Below are 25,820 nucleotides of genomic sequence, written 5' to 3'. Positions count from 1 at the left end.
GTTGCTTCCATGTCCTGGCTATTGTAAATAATGCTGCAATAAATTTGAGAGTGAAGATAGCAATTCAAGACCCTGATTTCAATTCCTTTGGATAGATAAAGCAGGATTGCTGGGTCATATGGTATTTCTTCTTCTAATTCTTTCTGAGTCCTATCACTTCATTTCTCTGTTTTTCTAATTCTGATTTTTTTCGGGGGGGAGTGGGTCATGTCTTGTATTTTCTTCATGTCTTCTAGCTCACATTAAAATAGGAGTTTACAGTTTTCATCTGTCCTATTGGCTTGTCTTTCTGGAATGGTATAATTATCTCTAACAGTGATTTTTTTTCTTACGGTTTTATGTAGGATTTTACCTCAATAATTTCTGTGGCTTATTTATCACATGAAATTTGTTTTCCTAAACTTTTATATGGAGGGGCGCCTTGGTGGCTCAGTCGGTTAGGTGTCTGGCTTCAGCTCAGGTCATGATCCCTGAATCGGGGTCCTGGAATCGAGCCCCGCATCATGCTCCCTGCCCAGCAGGGAGCCTGCTTCTCCCTCTCCCTCTGCCTCTTGCCCCCTGAGCATGCTCTGTCTCTCTCTCTCTCAAATAAGTAAATAAAATCTTTTTTTTTTTTTCAAAGATTCTATCTATTTGAGAGAGAGAGACACAGCGAGAGAGGCAACACAAGCAGGGGGAGTGGGAGAGGGAGAAGCAGGCCCCCTGCTGAACAGGGAGCCCGATGCGGGGCTCGATCCCAGGACACCGGGACCATGACCCGAGCCGAAGGGAGACGCACAATGACTAAGCCACCCAGGCGCCCTAAATAAATAAAATCTTAAAAAAAAAAAAAAAAACTTTTATATGGAGGCCTAATTCGGGGCAGCTTTCTTTATAGAGCTCCCTCTTCTGTTGCTTTCTTGGTGTTCAAAAATATAGCAGCTTAACTTCTTATATTCCCCAGGTCTGTCCCCATCTCCCACCTTTACCTACACCTGCTCTTCCCCTCACCTGTTATCCCTGTCATACTCATCTGGGACACTAAGAAGGGAATCCTGGATGGTCAGTTTTGAAAATTCACAAGGGCTAGATTTCTTCATCTTCTTCAGGCCTTACCACTGTCCCCTTGCACTAACCCATTATCAGACTTGGCAAAACCTCTCCCAGAGGGGATATATCATTTTCAGGGATTGCAACCTAGCCCATCAGGCTTTTTAGGAAATACTTAGAGGCGACTTTAGAGATCTGCTCTTCTCAGGTCAAACATTGCATTGTTTCCCTCTGCTTTCCCCCAGTGAAGATGCAGGTCCCATGCAGGTATCATGATAGTTACTGGTTTTTCCTGCTTGCTAGTATTTTACAGTTCACAGGAATGCCTTATGTCTCAGGTTGGGGATTGCCAGAAGCATCCATTATGATGGAGTTTAGAGGGCAGAGTGCTTCTTAGGAAACAACACAGATGAAAGGAATGATGGGGCAGAAGGACTTGCAGAACTTCAGTGCATGCTGGCAATGCCTCCAGCAACCCAGCAGAGGTCTGGAGAAAGTATTGCCTGTCACAACTGTCCCACCGTGGATGCAAACGGCGCCAAGTGTATACTTCCTCTTGTTCAGCTCTTGGAAGTGGCCTGCCCCGGGAAAGGTATGATTGCAGGCAAGGTGGCTCTCTGCAGCTGAGGCAGATCCTGAAATCGCTGAGAGCTCCTCGGAGCTGGGCAGCCAGTCTTTCCTTCAGGGGCACATGTCCTTGTCTCCCACCCATGGTCACCTCGTTTTGTTGTAAATATTGTCGGCTGCAATTTTACTTGGGATTGCATTGAATCTATAGATGAATTTAGGAGGACTATGTCTTTACAATATTGAGCTTTACAGTCCATGAGAATGATACATCTCTCGTTTAGTTATATAGTTTTGTGGTTTTTATAAAGTTTTATAGTTTCCTGTATAAAAGTCTTGCATATCTTTTATTAGATCTTCCTCCTAGTTATTTAATGTTTTCAGTGATATTGTAATATTATTTTTAAAATTTTATTTTCTAATTGTTTGTTGCATCTTGAATTTTATATACTGATCTTATATCTAGTGACCTTCCGAAATTCACTCATTAATTCTAATAGTGTTTCTGCAGATTTGTTTGATTGTCTAGACATGTAATCATGACATTTACAATTCATGAAAGATGTATTTGTTTGTTCATTTGTTTCAAATTTTTATATATTTTATTTCTTTTGTTTGCCTTTTTCTGTGCCTAGGATTTCCAGGAAATGTTGAACAGAAGTGATGATGGCAGGCATCTGTCTCATTCCTGGGATCGGAGGGAAAGTTTTCAGTATCTCACCATTAACTATGATTTTACTGTAGGTTTTTTTGAAGACACATATTTACAGATTAAAGAAGCTTTCTCTATTCCTAAGTTTTTAAATAACAAATGTAAGTACTGAATTTTACCAACTGTGTGTTCATCTTCTGAGAAAATCATATTATTTTTCCCCTTTATTCTGTTAATGTGTTGAGTTACATTGATTGACATTTTTAATATTAAAGAACCTTGCATGCCTACCTAGAATAGAAGTAACTTGATTATGATATATTACCTTTTTTAATAAATTGATACTCTATTTGCAAATATTTTGTTTAGAACTTTTGTATCTATATTCAATTCTTCTGTCACTCCCCAGACAATAGTAGGTCCTTAGAATATTTCAACTCCATTTACATCACCATCACCTTTTTAAACTCTTATTTTCATGCCTTTTAATTGTGCATATATTTAAAACCCAATAACATCATTATTATGGTTTTTTTATACAATTTTTCCATTATCCATTATATTTTTCTACCTATTTACCTCTTCTGTGGTTCTTCATTTATTCCTGTATTTCTCTATTTCCTTCTGGGATCATTTTGCTTTTGCCTAAAGACCTTCCTTTAGTAGCTTTTTTTTTTTTACTGCAAATCTGTTTGTGAATAATCCTCTCAGTTTTTACCTGAAAATACCTTCATTTCACCTTCTTTCTGAAGGATATTTTTGCTAGGTATACAAGTTATTCTCTTTCAACTCTGAAAATTCTGAAAGCTACCTAATAATGTTAGCTAATGTAGCATAAGACAGCTTATTAAAGTGTTTTTTTTTTCTTTATGTCTGCAACTAGGAGCGTTCATGACTGCAAGGTTGCAATGACTAGTCAGGTGTCCTATTGAATAATAATGATGAATCTTAATTATACTTTTATCATATACTAATTTCTTACTCATATTTAACACTGCCTCTGGATTATATATTACATTTTACCAATTACTCTGTCTATTCTTGGTACATAAGAAAACTGCTTAAATTATTTTATTTGTAATACATTAAATATTTAATAATGAAATTCTCTCTTCACTATTTTTCTTTTTTAAAATTTTACTGATATATTCCCATCCATTTATTCTTCTGGGTAATCTTAAGAACTGTTTTATAAAGCTCCTACATAAGTGTCATTAGGATTTTCATTTGAGAGCAACATATTTATAAATTAATTTACAGTACATTTACAATATTCTCTTTAGCAACAGGACAGCTTCATTATGGAAGTCTCATGTTTCTGAGATTTGTGTGTGTGGGTATCCTGTACATTGCACCATAGTTTTGTTAATAAGTATAGAAGCATTTGTTGATATTATGGATGAAATATTTTTCTACAGTATTTGCTGACTGGCTGTTATACAGGAAAGTCACTGTGCAGAGCTTTTTAATTAGTTATAATCATTTTTCCTTAATCCTTTTGGTTTTCAAGGTAGACAATCAGAATCGGAAAATAAAGATAATTTTCTCTTATTTTCCAATAGTCATGCTTACTTTCATAACTTAAAGGAAAATATTAAATAAGAGCTACAACTTAAAGGAAACTTAAAGAAAAATATTAGCCAACCAAATTACAGTTTTAAGGAAAATATTAAATAAGAGTTGTGAAATATAGGCATATTCATACAATGCAATACTATTCGGCCATAAAGGGTGATGAAGTACTGATACATACTAGACATGGGTGAACACTGAAAATACTCTAAGCAAAAGAAGCCAGTTACAAAAGACCAAGTATTATACGACTACATTTATATGAAAATCCAGAATAGGTAAATCTGAAGAGACAGAAAATAGATTAACTGTTGTTTAGGGCTGGATGGAGGAAACATGTGGAGACAGGGGAGGGGGCAAAGGGGGTGATAAGCCAAAGAGCACAGGATTTCTCTCTGAGGTGATAAAAATTGCCAAAAATTGACTGTGCTGTTGGTTGCATGTATCTATGAATATACTAAAAAATCACTGAATTGTACACCTAAAATGGATGATGATATATATGTATATCATCATATATATATGCAGATATACATATATATATATTTTAAAGGAGTTGTGATACCTTGCCTCTTTGTCTTGTCCCTGACAATAAAGGAAAATATTCCAGGCTACTATTTCCGTTTTGTATGATTTTGGTTACCAAGTTTGTACTTTGATATATATAGTAGGAGGGCTGGAATACCAAAGACCGCATTTCGCAGGTATTGTCACCAGCTGACTTTTGATCTTTCTGCTGGTGGGAGACCAGAAGACGAGGATGGAACCCTCTTCCTACTTCCAGTCTCTGATGGCATATCTGGTGGCAGCACAGCAAGGACAGTGGCAACACCACCACCAACAGTGACCGTGGCAATGGCCAACAGTGGTTGGGGGGTGCAGGCTCCTGAGTCCTGCGTAGCAGCTGACCAAAAAGCAGGAGCCTCTGTGGCATCATTCCCTTAACTGCTGGAAAACCTCGTCCCTCAAGCCCGAGGATACTGGTCATTCACTGCGGTTACTGTTTTTAGTGACCTTACCTTCCTCCCGTCCTTCCATTATGCTTGTAATCAATTCCCATATCAAATTACTTTTGTTTTACAAGTCTAGAGTGGTTTCTATTTTTTTTAAATGGACCCTAACTGATAGAGATAGTAAGGAAATGTTTTCCATTCAAATTTTAACAGTAGTTCTCATCAGAATGGATGTTGAATTATAGTGAATTTTTTTTTATCTGTTAAGAGGATTATATTGCTTTTCTCTGTGGATATACTCATGAAATTAATTACATGAAGAGATTTCCTAATATTGAATCATTTCCACATCTTAGTGTGTTTCCCCAAGAGCAGAACCAGAGGCAGGTATGTTGGTACAGGTAGTCTACTTGAGAGGTGACCAGGAAACTGGAGTGAGGGAGTGGGGAGAATAAGACAGGGAAGGAGGTGAAGAAAATAAAGGATGCATTGATAAGCTCATGACTACTGAGGGCAACTAGTGTTCAATTTCTTTTAAGCTCCCTCAGAGGAATTGTGTATGATGCACCTTGTAATTCATCCTCATTGAGTTTTCATCCCAATGGCTGTGAGTTGTCTCTGAGGCATAAACTCCTGCACACCTCTGGGCTGCACCTGCCTGTAGACAGCTCAAGCCCCTAGGCTGGGAGATGCCCCAGGGGCAGAATAGCTGAGGATTCACTTTGGTGGAAGTCTGATGTGGGCGGGGCATCAACACATCCACAATACCTGTATTTCAGAATAAACCTTAGTCCCGCTTGTTTTTCTAATCTGATACTTTTGCATCAGGCTAGCTTTATACATGGTTTTCTTTGAGCATCAGTTATTATAAAACCCAATTGTGAAGGGTTGAAATATTTAAAATAGTGTTTCTTTCAGGAAAGTTTCCAGGAATTGCTTGTAAGACTCTTTGGATCCAGTGCTGCCCTGGAGGTAAGTCTCTGACGACCTTCAAGATGTGCCTTCCTTTGCTTCATTCTATTATTATTAATTTAAATTCAATTAATTAACATATAGTATATTATTTGTTTCAGAGGTAGAGTTCAGTGATTCATCAGTCTTCTATAATACCCAGTGCTCATTATAACACATACCCTCCCCAATGTCCGTCACCCAGTTACACGATCCCTCCACCTCCTCTCCCCCCCCAGCAACCCTCAGTTTGTTTCCTCTGATTCAGAGTCTCTTATGGTTTGTCTCCCTCTCTGATTTCATCTTGTTTCATTTTTTTCTCTCTTCCCCTATGATCCTCTGCCTTTTTTCTTAAATTCCACATATCATTGAGATCATATGATAATTATCTCTCTGATTGACTTATTTCACTTAGCATAATACCCTCTAGTTCCATCCATGTCATTGCAAATGGTAAGATTTCCATTTTTTTTTAAAGATTTTATTTATTTATTTGAGAGAGAGAGAATGAGAGAGAGAGAGCACGAGAGGGAAGAGGGTCAGAGGGAGAAGCAGACTCCCTGCTGAGCAAGGAGCCCGATGCGGGACTCAATCCAGGGACTCCAGGATCATGACCTGAGCCGAAGGCAGTCGTTCAACCAACTGAGCCACCCAGGCGCCCAAGATTTCCAATTTTGATGGCTGCATAATATTCCATTGTATTCACTGTATTCCATTCATCTGTCGATGGACATCTGGGCTCTTTCCACAGTTTGGCTATTGTGGGCATTGCTGCTATAAACATTGGGGTGCAGGTGCCCCTTCGGATCACTACATTTCTATCTTTGGCGTAAATACCTAGTAGTACAATTACTGGGTCGTAGGGTAGCTCTATTTTCAGCTTTTTGAGGAACTTCCATACTGTTCCCCCGAGTGGCTGCACCAGCTTGCATTCCCACCAACAGTGTAAGAGGGTTTCCCTTTCTCTGCATCATCGCCAACATCTGTCATTTCCTGACTTGTTAATTTTAACCATTCTCACTGGTGTGAGGTGGTATCTCATTGTGGTTTTGATTTGTATTTCCGTGATGCCGAGTGATGTTGAGCACTTTTTCATGTGTCTGTTGGCCATTTGGATGTCTTCTTTGGAGAAATGTCTGTTCATGTCTTCTGCCCATTCCTTGATCGAATTATTTGTTCTTTGGGTGTTGAGTTTGATAAGTTCTTTATAGATTTTGGATACTAACCCTTTACCTGATATGTCATTTGCAAATATCTTCTCCCATTCTGTCAGTTGTCTTTTGGTTTTGTTGACTGTTTCCTGTACTGTGCAAAAGCTTTTTATCCTGATGAAGTCCCAATAGTTCATTTTTGCCTTTGTTTCCCTTGCCTTTGGAGATGTTTCTAGGAAGAAGTTGCTGCGGCCGAGGTTGAAGAGGTTGCTGCCTGTGTTCTCCTCTAGGATTTTGATGGATTCCTGTCTCATCTTTAAGTCTTTCATCCATTTTGAGTTTATTTTTGTGTATGGTGTAATGAAATGGTCCAGTTTCATTCTTCTGCATGTGGCCGTCCAATTTTCCTAACACCATTTGTTGAAGAGATGGTCTTTTTTCCTTTGGATATTCTTTCCTGTTAAATTATGTTCTGGTCTGGGCTTAGAATTGTTCCATTCATACCTTTAAAAACTGCACTTTAGACTTGTCTTTGGGGCCTATGGACAGGGATCCAGCATTCCACTGTTTCCCAAGGACTACGGGTCTGGATACACATGTGGTCTACTAGATGGCACTCTGGAGGGAGACACCATGCCTGGCCTCTGCTCCTAGATTCACAAGTGACTCCTTCTGTGATTCTGGAAGTCCTTTAAAGACGTGGCATGAGTCTTTCATCTGTAAAGTAAGAATAAATTCATCCATTTTCTTACCCAAAATTATAGTAAGACTTTGGGGGAAAAAAGTACAAATTACAATTTCTTACCTAATTTCTGATTCTTTGTAGAGGAAGTAAAGGTTCTCTGGGAAAATTAAGGTAGTGGTTTGCACAGTCTTTAAAATACTACAAATAATGGCCCCAGCAATCTCTTTTTAGTTACATTCAAAATGCTATAAGGGTTTATAATGGCCCCAAACTGGAAACAACCCAAATGTCCAGCAACAGGAAGTGGATAAACACACTGTGGGCCTATCTATACAATGGAATATTACTCAGCCATAAAAAGAATCAACTACTGTCAACGTCTAGTGCGTTGGGGTCCCTGGGTAAGGGTTGCGAAAGAACCAGGACACAGGGGATGCAGAGCAAAGGCAGCACTTGCAACTGCATGCTGTCGTTTATTTTCCACACAGCTATGTACTTGCAGCAATCAGATAAACATAACGACGTGTACTTTCACCCATAATGGGATTAAACTAACATCCTTGAAGAAAGATACACAAGATTTATCAAGAACAGAATGTATCCTGTTTATGTTCGCTGAATTAAAGAATTCTCTCAGCCACCCTCCCTCTGGAGACAGTATGTTCTTGTCTCAAGGAGGAACACCTCTAATCTAGGCAAGAGCCACTTCCTGCTGATCCAGGCATCCAGAACTTGCAACATGAGATAAGGGGAAGAGAACATTTTCTCTTCCTGGCCCAGGCCTGCCTGGCTGTCCTTAACCTCACTGCAGTTCTCAAATGACCCTGGCTCGCAAGGGGCCTACAAGCCTATACCATCTCAAACTACTGATACATAAAAAACAATATGGACAAATCTCAAAAGACATTAAGCTGAATAAAAAAGCCAGACTCAAAGAATACATACTATATAATTCCATTTATATGAAAGCCAAGTAACACTAATGGAGACAGAAATGAGATAGTGGTGGGGCACTTGGGTGACTCAGTCAGTTAAGCAACCGACTTGGCTTCAGCTCAGGTCGTGATCTCAGGTTCATGATCTTGAGCCCCGCATCAGGCTCTGTGCTGAGTGCAGAGTCTGCTTGAGGTTCCTTCTCCCTCTGCCCCTCCACCCATCCCCCCACCGACACCACTCACGCATGCACCGACACACTCTCCCTCCTCTAAAATAAATAAATAAATACATAAAATCTAAAAAAAGAAAGAAAGAAAAGAAATGAGGTAGTGGTTACAATAGTGGGTAGGATAACTGACCAGAAAAGAACCCAGGAAAATGAGGAGGGATGGTCTACGTCTTGTTTGGGGCGATGGCTACACAGGTTTATACAATTATCAGAACTCACCAAGGTGAGCACTTAAAATGTGTGCATTTTATTCTATGTTACTTATATGTCAATAAAATAATCTTGTCACAACAACTCCTACAGGAGTTGCAATTTGCTGAGGACTCTTCCCCAGACCATAAGAATTGATTTAGAGTGAATAACAGTATTTACCTCTGGGGAAAAGAAATGGGGACCAGGATGAGAGTTATTGGTCAAAACGGACTCTAGCTTTATCTGTAATATTTTTCATCAGTTTAGCACCTTGCTGTTTTCACTTAATATATCTAGGAGATCAATTCACATCCGTATATAGAGCTGCCTCATTGCTTTCAAAGGTTACACAGTTGTGTCAGCCAGGGTTCGATCAGGGAAGCAAAACCATTTAGAGTTATGATATTAGGGATATATTATAGAAATTAGACTCTATATTGGGGGGTAGCTGGGGAAGCAGAGATCCAAAAGGGGGAGTTGACATTTCAGAGGAATCACCAACCAGTCAACCTAAGAAGCCAGGCACATCCTGCTGCCAAAACAGGACCAAAAAGGAAAATGGGGGGCAAGTCTATGGGCAGCTGTTCCTTCTGCAGGTCTGTGGCAAAGTACCAGTCAGGAAGACATGGAGCAAAGAAAAGGACATCGAGCAAAGCTGGACATGGGGTAAAAAAGAGCAAGGGCCTGCTAAAAACCACCAGCACCCCTGAGTCTGTCTGGCACTACATCTCACTTCTACGCCCCTAAGAGAGTCATGATGCTGATCACTTCCATCTTCCAAGGCTTCCACCAATTCCTCTTTTAGACAATTCTAACTCAGGTATCCTCCAGGAAAGGGCATTCTGGGAAATGTTCTAGCTTACCCAGTTAGCTCTTTACAAACAAACACAAGACAGTATTTCTTTGTATGACTTTACCATAATTTAATCAGTCACCCTTTGATAAAAATTTGGGTGGTAACTGCTATTACAAATAATTCTTGAATATCCTGGTCAATCGCCGTGCACATATGTAGCAATGCATCTGTAGGATACATCCCCAGGCCAGGATCGGTGCAGGTTGATCCAAATGTCCATTCTTGGTCATATGGCCATGGAAGTGGGGCTCCAAACCTGGACCCAGCCTAGTGAGGTCCTTGCCATCTGAGTCAGAGAGTAGGTGTATGGTTTATGGCTCCACCAAAACTGCATTGTCCAGTTCAGAGAAAACAATCCCCAAAGGAAGGTGGACACTTCTTGTACACCAGATTTTCTCAGCCTTGGCACTATTGACATTTGGGGCTGGATAATTCTTTGTTTCCACACAGAAATATCTTCTGGAGGATGAAATCAATCCCCATTGAGAACCCCTGGAAAAACAAGTTCCAACCATAAAATGTTTCTGTTGTGAAAGATAACGCTTACCATGAAATGGAAAGGAAAATTTAGAAGTAGAGCAATATCACTCTGCATAATAAGAGAAGAGTGATGTGGTATTTAAGAGTGACGGCCTGGGTGTAAAGGGGACAAGGATATTGGACAGAGAAAAAAGTAACTGAAGGACAGAGTCTGAGAGAAAGAAGTTCCCAAGACAGGACAGTATGTACTACCAAGAAATGGAGGCGCTCCTGGGTGGCTCAGTCTATTGGGTGTCTGCCTTCGGCTCAGGTCACGATCCCAGGTCCTGAGATCGAGCCCCACGTCGGTCTCCATGCTCGGCAGGGAGTCTGCTTCTTACTCTCAGCCTCTCACCTTGCTTGTGCTCTCACTCTCAAGTCAATAAAACCTAAAAAAAAAAAAAAAAAAGAGAGAGAGAGAGAGAGAGAAATGGAGTGTGCCCAAGGAGGAGCTACTTGGAAAATGTTTACATTAAAAAAAAAAAAAGTTTATGTTTTAGTTTTCCCTTAGGCTCTGAGAACAATCATTGTAAATACTGTACTCATTTTTTCCCCTATTTGCAATCCTCTCTTTTACTCCCAGATCTTCACGAAAAGTTCTCTACACACAACTGCCTTATTTATATCAGTGGTACTCTGGGGAAAAGAAGAAAGAAGGTGGTATCCAGAGATGAAGAGAGAGGAGAGCAAATGCCTAGACATGATGCTGCCAGGCAGTAGGATTTAGATTCCACACAAATACCTCCAAGAAATCACAGAAATATTACAGAGGAGGCACACTGGACTCCCACGTTGCATGGAATGGGGTGTTAAGCCATTTTAAGTGGATGTTAAAGGAAAGGTTAGCCATAGGAGGTGAACTTGGAAACATGTTACATACATTTTCATCATATGCATAAACAGAGATCTGGAAAGGTGTACAGAGTAAGAGCATGGACTCGAGTCAGGCTGTGTTTGAATCTCAATTCTGCCATTTAGAACTATGTTTCTTTGTGCAAGTTATGAAAGCCTCTGAAACTCCATATCCTCCCCAGTCAATAAGGAAACAGTATCTACCTTGTAGGGTTGTTAGGAGGATGCAATGAGGTATAGCTGTAAAGTGTTTAGATAAGTGCTTAGAATATAGTAATTGCCCTACAAGGGCTTGTGACGTAAAATAAACCCATATACATCAAATTATTAAGAATTATTTCTAGGGATTAGGATCATGGGGGGATTCAAATTGTCCACATTTAATACTCATTTCTGAATTGTTAAAATTTTCTACAATGATGCTGTGTTACTTACTAAATTGGGGGAAAACGATAAAAAGATTTCCACTTAGGAAAAACGCAACCCATTATCTTCACAAGCATTATCTTCGTGGTAAGCATTAGGAACCCCTTCTTTTCTACCATAAACGGTCACATAATCAACTTACTATAAAGTTTTCTGTTAAAATAGAATACCTGTGTTTTAAAGTTCAAATCTGGACATGTGTCCAGTTCAAGATCTATCATCAGAAGACAAATAAGACTAACAAACACATTTGTTTGGATTCTACTTCTGTTTCTGGAGTTTGTTACCTTCATAGGACTCATTAGTGTTTGCATGTAAGAGAGAATATGCTTGAATCATACAAATCTTGCATTTCTTAAATAGGGACCCAGATTCATTCATTATTGGTAAATAATTAAAATTGCTATCAACTATAATATTCTTCCTTAAAATACATTACGGGGTTGACAAATAGAATTACAAATAGAGGACTCTGCCCTGTTAGTCCCATCTGGACACAATAACAAGACGTAAAATGTTCACGTTTGGAGATGTTTACAAATCACTATGTAGCTCCAAGTACCTCTTTGACCTTTTATACAGGTTAAGCTTGGTTTAAGCTAACAACAGATCCACAGATATTTGTTATACTTTTGCCTGTGTAAGGACTATAGTTAGAGCTTCCCAGAATTTAAAGACACACATGCTATTGTTCCTGGCTCCTGGGTGGCTTACACTCTCCTTGTGAGGACCACAAAGTTTCCTGGGCTAGTGGCAACAGAGGGGAGGGAAGAGGACTTGCATTAGGAGACTCTCAGATTTCCTTCTGTGCCCACGGCAAACGCCATCAGTCAGCCTTTTCTTTCCCCTTCTTTCTGTAACTCAGGCGAATCAATTACAGAAGCAAAAATAGCCCCACTAACCCAGGCAAGTGTGGGGCCCAGAAAACACTCTGGCAGCTTTGTTTTCTACGGTCTGGAGAATGAAGATCCCTGCAGCTTGTATGATGGGGACTATGGAACATCTAGAACAGAATTCGCAACCTTGGATTTATGACCAGTAGGAGACACGAGGAATATTAAACAAATCGAGGATTAGATGCTACTGTCAACCAACACATTAGGAGCCCTCACCCAGCTATTTATTTCCATATTCTGGCAAAGACACTCCTCCCTCATTTTGGAAATTTCTGTTCTCCTCCCCACTCCAGCCATGTGGTTACAACGGGAGCCGGTATGCTCTTACATGATCCAGCCCTCCTTGTCACAGCTGATTGGTCCAAGGGTGAGAAGCCACCTGAAATGGCCAATTGCAGTTCTTCCCCAGTATTTTTTTGACATGGATCTGGGAAAAAGAGAGTCTGTCTCCCTGGTGGAAAAAAAGTTGTAAAATGGGAAACTGTTAAACAAGGTGTCAATAACCCTATAACTGCCAAGTAGAGAAAGCTGGTTGGCAGTGGGAGAAAATAAAGCCAGCACTAAGAGAAGTGGAAACCAAGAAAGAGGCCCTTCCTCTGATTTGGTCGGCCTACTCTTCTTCCAATTATGGCAGCTCCCCCAAGATCTTTCCAATAAATCCTCCTTTTTCTTAAACTACTTGAATATGGATTTCAGACACCTGTCTAAAGTATAGTGACTGAAATACATTTTTCCCAGCACACATATATTATGGAGCAATCCTTAAATATGGCTTGGGTACAACCAGCCTATTTTTTGACAGAACAGATTCAGCCTGATACTGATATTCTATGGGCTTGATGTTGTAATGGAGTTCTCTAATTAGCAGAGGTTTCATACCAAGTCGGTGTGATAGATTTTATCACTGGGCTATTAGATCACTTTGATGGAAAGACTCTGAACGTGATACTTCCTCTTCTTGTCTTTGATCAACATTGCCTTTTATGTATTAGGTGACAAGCGGCAAACTTCAGGAATCCTTTGGTGAATGTCATTTTCCCACTGTAAATTGTCCTGTATGTAAATGACTTTTGGTCAGATATCAGGGCATCACAGGACTGAAAGAAATCTTACTACTTTCACAGACCATTTGTTGGAAGCCATCTTAAGTCTGGTAAAAATCTCCCGTAATCAGGTATGTGTTATGCAATCAATGCAACCTCTTTAGAACACTTTTATATTACTACCATCAATCCAAAAAGCAATAACACCATTTTCAGTGATATCCAATACTATTACAAAATACTAGTCAATACTATTACTATACTCTCATAGCTAGTTCGGGAACTCTCAAGTCTCCTCTTTCTCAGTCCTTTAGGATAGAGATCAATATGCTTTCTTATAAAAAGGAACAATAACAGTATTAAAACAAAACAGTAGCGTAAATAATAAACCATGCAATCTCATTTTCTTTGTGAAATAAGTTATTACAGTATTGCTGATTGCGTGCAGAGGCAAAATGCTACCAGCGGCAACTGCAGTAAATTCACTGGGGTTCATTGGCATACTTTCAAGAATTTAGAATGACTCATGGAATGAGTGTTAATGGAATGAAAACCTCCATTCCATCTACTCAGCGCATGGCAAGCCAATCTAATTGTTTTTCCCTAAAGCAACCAATGCAACAGTCAGGTATTTATGCGGCCCATTATTTCCTTTTATCCTGGAAGAAGCAGGAGCCTTGAGAGACAAGATCTAGGGAAGTCCTGAGATTTTTCTTTGACTTTTATGAGATTTCCTAAATCCGCACATGTTTGAAAGCCAGGATCGAACCATCAACATAGGTAATCACAGTGTTTAAGGGAGAAACTGTATGTTAGTAAATGAATATTTATTGGGTAACTACCACGGATTAAGTTCTGTGCTAGACACTCTTAACCTTATAACCTAGTTATATAAACTATATGTAGTTGTATACAACTATGAAACAACTATGAAAGGCGGTATGAGAACGTAATTAAAACTAATCTGTGTAGTGTTCATCCAACCCCATGCTACTCAAAGTGTATCAGCACTACCAACAACATCAGCACTACCTGCCTGGGAGCTTATTAGAAATACACAATCTCAAGCCCTATCCCAGACCTTCAAAATCAGAGCTGCATTTGGATAATATCCCCATTTGTACGTTCAAGTTTGAGAAGAACTGATTTCACCAACTCCCTTGCCTTATAATTGAGGAAAATAAGGCTCAGGGAGGTGAAGTGATGTGTCGTCACCAAACAGCTAGTTACGGACCCAGCTGGGATTCCCAGGTCTCCTCACTAGCAGGCTGATGGACTCAGGGTACTGCAGGATTTCAGACAAGACGAAGTTAAGTGTGTTTCATTCCCTCAAATGACTATTGATTGTTCCCACCATCTCCATTCAAAGCACACACCGAGGGCCTGAGTGAACCCAATCATTCAGCCTCCTCCCGAAACCCCTTGCAGGCCAGGCTCACAGCAGCCTCCTTCACTTCAGTCCTCCCTGGAGGGACCTCCCCCTGCACAGGTCCCAGTTCTAACCCTTTCCCGGAGGCCCAGCTAAACAACTAGCCGCTTCATGAAGCCTTTCTCAATGACCCCAAACCCCTTTAGTCTCTCCCTTCCTAATTTAGATTTGCTCCTACGTTCTGCAGAGTACATCTTAGTTCCCTATTACAGCCCAACATTACAGCATTTTCTAACTTTCTGCACTATACCTATTGGCAAATGCTTTCATAATGATAATATAGATGCAATCTTTTTCTCTATTGCCCTTTTCATAAATTGGATCCGTGTCTCCTTTCCTAACTAGTTTGCTTTTATCTTATTGTATTAGACTATCATAATACCAGGCACAAAAATAATTCTAAACTCTTAATGGTAGAAGGGACCAAGCTCTTTCCCAATGCAGGGACCCCCGCTAAAACATCCCTGAGACACAGTCATTGAGTTTTACTTGCATCCTTTCTGTGTTGGAATTTTCTACATTTTTAAGGCAGCATTTTTTTTTATTCTGAATAACTTCAGCTGTTAGAATATTTGGGGCTGAAATCTACTTGCCTCTGACTTGTAGCGTGTGTCCTCAGTTCTGCCCTTTCAGGTGCTTTAGAACAGGTCAGATAATATCTTCCACAGGAGAGTGCTGCAAGTATACCAACTAACTGGCCAGAAGTGATTTGGCAGCACAAGGCAGGCCTAGCAGTTAGAAGCAATAAAGATTCTTTCATTTCAAGCCTGTATCCTGCATTTCCTGCTTCCATACTTCCTAATGAATTCATGCTACTAATAAGTTTGTGTTGAATACCTAATATGTGCTAGTCTCTATGCAGGATGTGCCTTTCTGGGGGTTACTGAAACAGAGGAAGATCAGGAGATCACACACATCCTTGACACAATGCAGAATAGAAAACAAGTTTCCCAGTGGAAGCCTGGGGGCCACTGGATCCCACTCTGCATTTCATCCAGGTCTTCCTCAATGTCAAAGTATAAACCCCTCTAGTCATTGCTTCTCTCCCATCCTCCTCTCCTGATCTGGTTCTGTATTTCTCCCTGGGCAAGTGATTTTTCTCACGGCTGCTCTCCTAGATAATCCTTTCCACGATGCATTCTAGAATTCCAACTCCAAAGTAAATAAACACCCCTAAACCCTCAGTCTTTTCCCAGAACTCTCTCTCTACCTGCCTGCTAAAATTGCCACTGGGCGCCTGGGTGGCTCAGTTGGTTGAGTGGCTGCCTTCGGCTCAGGTCATGATCCTGGAGTCCCGGGATCGAGTCCCGCATCGGGCTCCCTGCTCGGCGGACAGTCTGCTTCTCCCTCTGACCCTTCCCCCTCTCATGTGCTCTCTCTCTCTCTCTCTCTCTCTCATTCTCTCTGTCTCAAATAAATAAATAAATAAAAAATCTTAAAATTGCCACTGAGGATGCTGCCTCCTCTATTAAAGTGAAGGCTGCTCATTTTCCCACACCACACAGTCAGGGAAGGAGGGCTTGGCATCTTGGAGCCTCCTAATGGCCTTCCAGATTTTTGTGCATTCATTCTCTCATTCACTCAGTAAATAGTGAGTGTCCCCTATGTTTCAGAGACACACCGGGGCCCTTTACCTAGTGTACAAACACCTCTTTTACGGTTACTAGAATATGTATTCTAGTTACAAGAGTCCCTAGAGAGTCATGTGACAAGTTCCTTTCTGCTATAGAGACAATTTGTTGTTGCTGGACAACTACAACATTAAAGCAAAAATCGCTGAGTTGAGGGCACATTTTCAGTCGGGTTTCTGAGCTCCATGTGCCTTTCTAGGGGAGTGAGACTACCACTACTGATGATGATTACTACTTCCTCATCATATTACAATTTGGGAGGGGCGTGGATTCTACTTTCACATATTCAAGAGAGTGAAAGAGAAACAAAGGAAATTAGTAATGCGAAAGGTTTAGAGAGGTTTTGTTTTTTTTTTTAAAGCTTTTATTTGACAGAGAGATAGAGAGAGCAGGAACACAAGCAGGGGGGGTAGGAGAGGGAGAAGCAGGCTTCCCGGCCCGCAGGGAGCCCGATGCAGGAACCTGAGCTAAAGGCAGACACTTAACGACTGAGCCACCCAGGTGCCCCGGTGTATAGAGTTCTATCATGCTTTATAATGAGATACCTGAGGGCAAATACTACTGGAAGATCCATACCTTTCTGCTTTCTCCTTAATGATGCAAGTTCCAATGAAGCTGGTGTTTGCAATCTTCCCTCAACACTTTGAACTCTAAGGAACCTGAGGACTAAGGGACAGGGTGGAAATATGGGCCATTATTTTGGTGGCTTTTTGTGGATTTCACAAAGCTGCAAGGGCCAAGTGGCTCTAGAGAAGTCCCCTGGTTGACACCCAGGCCATGTCAGTCACTCTCTCTCACCAAGGCTTCACCACCTCAAGGAGTTTACCAGCTGAACTTCATTAACCAGTCGGCCCTGAAGAGTCTTCAGTCAGCTACAGGATATGTTTTTTGCATTCTGTTTTATGTTGTCTTTTCATCCCCAAGTAAAGCTGTCTGCAAACAGAGACCAATTCTACCTTTTTATCTATTAAAAAAGGCATAAAATCTATACATGTTGAATTGAGACCTCTCGTACTGTTCTCATCAGAATATACAGTTTTAAGAGCGGTGTGCAAAGTCTATTAGCGGAGCACTCCAGGTCATGGAAGCCCCTTCCGACTCACCTGGGGCTACCTGTAAGCAAATAATTAATAAGCTTTTTTTAAATGGCAATATACTAAAAAGTATTATAGCATCTAATAGCTTTTTGTCGCATAGACAAATATATAGTTCTAAAACAGAAGTACAAAATGGATGGGTTCTGATATTTTACCTAGGTTGAAAGCTGGCTTTTAAATAGCTGTAGCATATTGGTTGGCATCATGGAGGTGAATCTGAATTTCCAAGCAGGAATGCTTCACATTTCTGAATATCTGAATAAATGAGTTGTTCAAAGGTATTCACCACACACATACACACATACACACTTTGATCACTGGCAACTTTTCCCTGGATTAGTCAGGCTTGAGTCAAGTATGTTCACCCACTCTGCCTTTCACCAGTGCCATCTCTTCATATACCCGTAACTATCTGGCACAGGGTGAAATCATGGGGCAAGTAGGAGGCTAAATGGAGTGCTATCTCCCCTAATTGCTATTTAAGCGAGACAATAAAAAGGATGAAACAAATTAAATTAGCTAAGAAGCAAGAGCATCCCAATGAACTGGCCAAGATAATCAACTTGGAAAATTAGCTATTAAACCTCCACACATGCTCATTTTCATAATATTTTGTGTGTGCTTGTGAAACGCAACCCCCCATTGAAATTGCTGGGATGAAGGTGCTCTTCATTTCTCTGAGATAAGTCATTTGCAATTGGTCTTAATGAAGTTGGTAGTGAGATCTGTTGTTAATGCCCTAGTTCATCATTTTCCATTTCAGTGCTAGAGTGTTTTGATTGGGGTAGGGGAAGTACATAAAAGAGGAGAGCAGTTGACTCAAACTAGTTACTTCTCTGAATTTTTCTACCTGACTCTATTCTCATTTTCAAATATGTGTACTAGAGTATGAGTTTGGGGTTGTATTATTATTACCTTCGTGTTATCATCGTCGTCGTCATCATCATCATCATTTAAATACCTGATCTTTACTGATTTTCAGACTACCTTTATTTTTATGAGATTTAATAATTCCTATTTTTAAAATATTTTCTATCTCATCATCCTTGTCTCTCAATGTTAGCCACTCTTATATATAGGTCTTCATACTTACAAAGAGTTAATTCTTTATTACTCATGGCAGTCATCAAAAAACCACAAGCAGTAATATAATCTATAGACAATAAATATCTATGCTTCATTTTACGCAATTATTCTAATTTTATAGTCCATGGAGCTGTTATTAGAATACAAAATTTGGGTAGCCAAATGAGTTTATTTAATATACTTCTTTCTTTCTCTTCTCTGTAGTTTCAAGTTTTTATTTAAATTCCAGTTAATAACATAAGCGTAATATTAGTTTCAGGAGTAGAATTTAGTGATTCATCACTTACACAGAACACCCAGAGCTTATCACAGCAAGTGTCCTCCTTAACCCAACACCCATTTAGCCCATCCCCCAACCCACCTCCCCTCCCGCAATCCTCAGTTTGTTCTCTATGGTTAAGAGTCTTATCTGTTCTATAGTTTGCCTCTTTCCCCCATGTTCATCTGTTTCCTTTCTTAAATTCCACATATGAATGAAATCATATAGTATTTGTCTTTCTCTGACTATTTCACTTAGCATAATACTCTCTAGCTCCATCCATGTTGTTACAAATGGCAAGATCTCATTCTTTTTTATGGCTGAGTAATAGTCCATTTATAGACATATTGTACTATATATATTTGTGTATATGTATATGTACATATATACACACATATGTGGAATAATACTCCATTGTATATATGTATCTATAAAATCCACATGTCTTCTTTATCTCTTTATCCATTCATCATTCAGTGGACATTTGGGCTCTTTCCATAATTTGGCTATTGTTGATAATGCTGCTATAAACATCAGGGTTGCACTCCCTTTCTACTCATTGCTTTGCTAGATCATAATGGCTACTCAAGACAAAACAGGTATTGAAGCATGTAATTGAAACTGAAAATTTTTTAATAGAAAGAGGAGTAATGAATTTGGATGATTCACAATCAAAAAATATGAGAGCTGCTGTCCTGAAGATTATTCAGATAAGAATGCTTTAATTGAAGATTATGACAGTTAATTTCATTTGTCAACTTGACCGGACTAAGGGATGCCCAGATAGCTGGTAAAACATTGTTTCTGGGTGTGTCTGTGAGGATGTTTCTGGAAGATATTAGCATTTGAATCATTTGAGTGAGTAAAGATTGCCCTCACCATTGCAGGTGGGCATCATCTAATCTTCCAATCTTGAGAGGCTGAATAGAACAAAAAGACAGAGAGGAAGGGTGAATTTGCTCTCTGCCCTCCAGTATCAGTTTTCTTGGTTCTCAGGCCTTTGAATGTGGACCAAGACTTACACCATCACCCCCAGTTCTCAGGCCTTCAGACTCACACTGGGACTTACCACTGTCGGCATCCCTGGTTCTCAGGCCTTCCGGTTCGGATTAGAACTACACCATCAGCTTTCCTGTTCTCCAGCTTGCAGATGGCAGATCATGGGACTTCTCAGCCTCTGTAATAATGTGAGCCAGTCTCTCATAATAAATCTCTTTCTACATAGTATCAAGATAGATAGGTAGGTAGGTAGGTAGGTAGGTAGATATAGATATCCTATTGGTTCAACCCTGATTATTTATAGAGATTAAAAACACATCCTTTCCTAATGGAGTATTAGTTTTGCCTACCCATCTTCCTCTTGGTTTATCTTCATGGAGCTATTTTTTCCCCCACCAAATATTTGACTCCACTCCCAAAGAAAATAGTTTCTATAGGCTTTTCCTTGGATATGTGAATAAGCTACATTCTGAACTTGGAGCAAGATTGAGTCATCTCAGAACTGTCAGACCAGAATTTCAGAGATCTCATATGTATCATGGAGCAGCTTAACAGTAGGGGTTCTATGGGCCTTGGGTTGTAGAAAAGTACAAACTTATGCCTGGTACTGAGAAAGCCAATTTTCAAACGAAGTAGTGCTCTGCATATTCAGTCTTATTTATTCTTTATCATTTGAGAAGAAAAAAAAAAAGGAAGACCAAATGAAGAGGGAAACTCTACATCAAAATGAGAAGATGATACTTCAGGCCAAGTGTCTGGCATTAGTATTAATTTCAGCTAAATAGATAATGCCTAATGGCTTGCAATTAGATTAAAATACATTTTCACTAGAAAGACAAAGAGGTCTTCTTACCTTTTGAAGTAGAGATCAATAGGGACTTTTGGTAGATACACAATTGCGAATTAATATTAACTTTGGTACACATTTTGAATTTCTTCATCAGAGATAGAATGATACATGTCCCTGGCTTACAAGTGTATTAAAACAATTAAAATGACAAGTACATTCACTCAACTGTCATGCCACCAGATGCATTTCTGCTTCATTAGGAGTCAGCACAGTAGATGTTCAGTAAGACAAACATCTATTAGTAAATTAGAGTTATTGGTATATTATTCTAGATACATTCAAGTTGTTTTGTTGCCTTTGTTAAGTTTCCCCAAATATTTACTGAGTGCCTGCTATTTCCCAGGGTATGGTATTTATTCTGGGGATACAGTACAAGGATGAGTTAGACAGAGCCCCTGCCCCCAAAGAGCTCACAGGCGTGAAGTGTGATGACAGACAAGGAAATGACAAGCTGGGAAATGGAGTGTGTATGTTGTAAAAGATAAAGTAGAATATTTCTACTTTCAAACAACTTAATCCATTTTGTTCCTCTGAGTTGTAGCTCATTCTTCATTATTTGTTAAATCTTACAGTTGCCTTACAGTAAAAGGAAAAATGATGAACGATAAACATCTATAGAATCCCAACTATATTCCAGGTATTTTACATTTAAAAATAACGCAACCTTGTCTCAGAATCACAGGCCTTAAGAGCCGAAAGAAAACTTGTATTTTAAAAAAGACTTAACATTAAAAACTAGCATGACAGAAGAAGAAAAGGTAAAGACAAGTTTGAGAAACCTTAATCTCGGTCACATGTTAAATATATGGGCTTTCATGGTCTCTTCTGGGTACCTCGGATGGATAAAAGATGGCTGCGAATTCTTTGCCACTCTGTCCATTAAGACGCAGACCCATTCTCCTTGAATCTGGGTGGTCTCTGTCACAATGTTGACCAATAGAATACAGCAGAAATCATGCTATGCTACTCTTCCAGGCCTAGACCATAAGAAACTGGCAGCTTCCACTTCCTCTCTCTAAGAACACTCAACTCTTGCAATACAGCCACTGTCCTGTGAGGAAGCCTAAGCAACCCTATGTGGAGAGGAACCAAGGATCCTGACCAATAGCCGCAGTCAAGCTCCCAGCTGACAGCCAATACCAAATTGCCAGCCATGTAAGTGACCACGTTGGAAGGGAATCCCCCAGCACCAATCTAGCTACCTCTGCTGACACCATCTGGAGCAAATGCAAGCTGCCCAGAGGAGCCCCTCCTGAATTCTTAACCCACAAAATTGTGAGTAAAATACAGCTGTCTTTTGGGGCAGGTGGTGGGGACGGGGGTGTCAACTGTTTACATAGTAATAGATCATGAGAATAGAACCTGATCATGATTAATATCATCACCTCCATGTAAAGTGGTTAAAAGTCAGGTTCTGAAGTCAAACTGCCTGAGATCTAGCTGTGTGACCTCAAGACAATTTAATCTCTGTGTCTCAGATCCTTCTTCTATAATATTCGGTTAATTATAACCTAAGTCTTAGGACTTTTTGAAAGAATTAAATGAAACAATTCACATAAAGCACTTAGAAACTGCCTAATGCATAACAGTATTGAAAATTCACTATTATTATTGTGAGAAAATGCTGAATTAGAAACTACTGACTTTTAAATGGACTTTGAGAACACATCTGTCACAGCTTGGAAGCTTGTCTGTCTGTATATTAGAATCTTCAGCTTTACTCTGCTCAGCCTCCCATATAAAATCATAAGCATTTCAATGACTGTCTCCCTCCGGGTTAATGTGGTGTTATCCCAAGCTCTTATATTTCATGTACTGTGAAAATATTGTTTCAAGAAATGGTCTGCTCATCAAAACCGTGTATCTCAATTGTGTTAAGTATATAATGACTTGCCATGTTAGCAAGATAAATCCAGGGTTAATTTAATGTAGGTATCTGAGATTTATTTTATTTTTTCTGGCTCTGTGAATTGAAACATTTCTTCCAGTTAATTTTTTTTCTGTGTTTAGTTAGAAGCGTTATTCCAACAAGCAGATTGACAGATCAAATACCAGTTTCCAAAATTCTGAATTGTTTAAATTGAGCAAGAGTTCCATCCTCATGAGCATTCTGAAAATTATTTATATTGCTCTTAAATGTTACTGAATTCTGCTGCTATGAACCAGATAACCTAGGGTTTGTCTTAGGGTTCAAAATTAATTTTGAACAATTCTGCTAGCCATAACCTATGAGATTACTTGTGGGGAGAAAAATCAAAGAAAGCTAACAACAACAACAACAACAAAAACACACAGTCAAACAAAACACACAAAATACCACACATGCGATTTTTTTTTACAAACACAAGTTTGCAAATTGAGGTCTGATTAATAAATTAGTCTCATTAAATTACGGTTGTTAATCTAAAAACAACCTCCCTGTGACACATGAGTATATGTAGGAACATATTCTAAGTTGATTGTTGTCAGGAACTCAGACTAGTATCACATGTCAATTTGTATTACTTTCCTTACAGATCATGAATGGCTTTACTTGAAATATCTTAATTTGTGCATCAGGTTCTCTAAATGGGAAAATTCCCTGAATATTTGTGCAAAATGAAGGCAAAGAACACTATAAATTGAAAGGCAATAAAAGGAGTTTATTTCCAAGCCACAGCTTGGAATCATCTCTGTTTTGAATGTTGCTGGCAAAGAATGCATTCTTGATTAGGCTTTGTTGATAGGCAAAATGTAGAGCACATTTCCAGTTCCCTAAGTCTCTGAGACTCTAGAAATCCAATTCTGAGCTACATAAAATAGCTCAGCACAATTCTCCCCTCCCCCTGCCCAAAAAAGCAGTACTTAACAAGGATAGAGCTGACAGCACGTAAGAGAACTAATGATTTCTAGAGTGATCCGGATATATATACAAACTTTTTAAAAAAATTGATGTTTAAAAAAACATCATGGAGGAGAGAAAGATGAAATTGTCTTTGTTTTTCTTTTTTTTTATTTAAATTTTACTTGGTTAACATACAATGCAATATTGGTTTCAGGAGTAGAAGTCAGTGATTCATCACTTATATACAACACCTGGTACTCATCATGACAAGTGCCCTCCCCTTAATACCCATCACCCATCTAGCCCATCCCCACCCACCCACCTCCCTCCATCAACCCTCAGTTTATTCTCTATTGTTAAGAATCTCTTATGACTGGGCGCCTGGGTGGCTCAGATGGTTAAGCATCTGCCTTCGGCTCAGGTCATGATCCCAGGGTCCTGGGATCGAGTCCCGCATCGGGCCTCCTGCTCCTTGGGAGCCTGCTTCTCTCTCTCTCTCTCCCTCTCTCTCTCATGAATAAATAAAGAAAATCTTTAAAAAAAAAAAAAAAAGAATCTCTTATGACTTGCCTCCTTCTCTTTTTCTTCCCCCCCTCCCATATGTCCATTTGTTTTCTTTCTTAAAGTCCACATATGAGTGAAATCATATGGTATTTGTCTTTCTCTGACTGATTTCACTGAGCGTAATACACTCTAGCTCCATCCACGTGGTTGCAAATGGCAAAAGGTCTTAGTAAGAAGTCCACCTCTGCCAATGACAAAGGAGAAAGAGGAAAAATGTGCAAGGACCGAGAGGCCAATGTTTGGAGAGGGGAGCTAGGAAGTATTCATGATCGAATTATATCACGTGCTATCAGAATTGCTTCTAGAGCAGCGGTGCCAGAAGTTGCTACCCCTAAAATCTGCAGATATCTTATAAAAGTAAGAACGAGAATGACTGGAATTAGTTCCCGGTTCCATCACTGGCCAATTGTATGATCGTCGAAATATCATTAAATATTCTTCGTTTCCCCAGCTATATATTAACAGCAATTACCACATGCCCGCTACTTGTCCTACTGAAATCCCACGAACTAAAATTCCTTGAAAGTCGTATGTCACTTAAATGATACAGCTTCACGGTTATCATTTTTGTCATCCCCATTCCCAAAGCCCATCCTAGGAGTGAACCTTCACAGGCACTGAGGCCTCGCCCTTTCTTCCAGTGCTGATTCCTCGGCGTCTTGTTAGTTCTGCTTCTTCCATTGAGGGCAGGCTCAGAACCTCCCACAGAACCACAGAGAATGTCACCAGTTTCCTTGTTGTTATTGTTGTCATTGACCCTGACCGACAGGTCCCATTCTCGGCAGCCCCCTCCTCTAGGGCTCCACCTCTCACAGGGCTACAACATGTCTGTCATCAGATTACCTCCAGATACACGGTCCCCCCACAAGCATTAAGTCTAATGAAAACACTACCAAAAGGTATTAAAAGGTGAGCCTGCATGTTTTACATTTCCCCTAGAGCCTTACTCTTGGTGATTTACATAACGGCTTCAGAATATTCAAAATCCATTTATAAATGTCACCATTTGCAGAGATTATTTGTATATTGCTCTTAATTAACTTCAACTTCAAAATCTAGTTGGCTAGGATCAGGGGGTTTTGTGCATCCTCTCTCCTGTCTCACTCGGCACTGGTTTAGTTATGTTCCCAGCTTGCTCTCACCTAGATCAAAAGAGGGAGACAGGACCTGAGAAGGACTATCATCATAAATAAAATCCGTTTGCTCGTTCTGTGGTTCCCCATTCCGTGTGCGTTTTCAGTTTGTATTGTAGATATACTGAATGCGCAACATGTCTAGTCTACGTATGATAATGCATCCAGGGTACTGCAGACACTTAAATATGAAAACAACAACTGTGTTATTTAAAAACTGAACCTAGTTTCTAGCGCAACATTTTGTCTCAAGAGAATGTAGAATAACTCACAGTATGTTTTTAATGGTCTACACTCTTTCAGAAACCATAGCAAGAGAAAAAGGTCATCCTAACCATTTACTCATAAAATAAGAGTCACACTAATTTTAAGATTGACGAAAATCACGAGATAGTATCATCTACAATCAGAATAAGCAAAGAGAAATTCAAGAGATGAC

The 25,820-nt window shown here is 39.7% G+C and overlaps 1 protein-coding gene across 1 annotated transcript in view; it reads left to right on the top strand.

The window, feature by feature from the left end:
* Positions 1-25,820, top strand: part of LOC148161627 (putative phospholipid-transporting ATPase IIB) — a 136,288-nt gene that overhangs the window by 73,764 nt on the left and 36,704 nt on the right. Inside the window, exons 9-13 of the mRNA XM_088020688.1 lie at positions 1,368-1,621; positions 2,232-5,745; positions 7,102-7,599; positions 20,008-20,198; positions 21,904-22,135. The gene's annotated coding sequence lies outside the window, so the exon portion shown is untranslated. The remainder of the gene's footprint in view (positions 1-1,367; positions 1,622-2,231; positions 5,746-7,101; positions 7,600-20,007; positions 20,199-21,903; positions 22,136-25,820) is intronic.

Source organism: Eumetopias jubatus, unplaced genomic scaffold, assembly GCF_037043125.1.
Source record: "Eumetopias jubatus isolate StellerSeaLion01/CBP00866 unplaced genomic scaffold, mEumJub1_p1.0 scaffold_106, whole genome shotgun sequence".
Lineage (NCBI taxonomy): Eukaryota > Metazoa > Chordata > Mammalia > Carnivora > Otariidae > Eumetopias > Eumetopias jubatus.
Note: the sequence above shows the minus strand (reverse complement) of the source record. Positions and strands in the feature narration are given on the sequence as shown.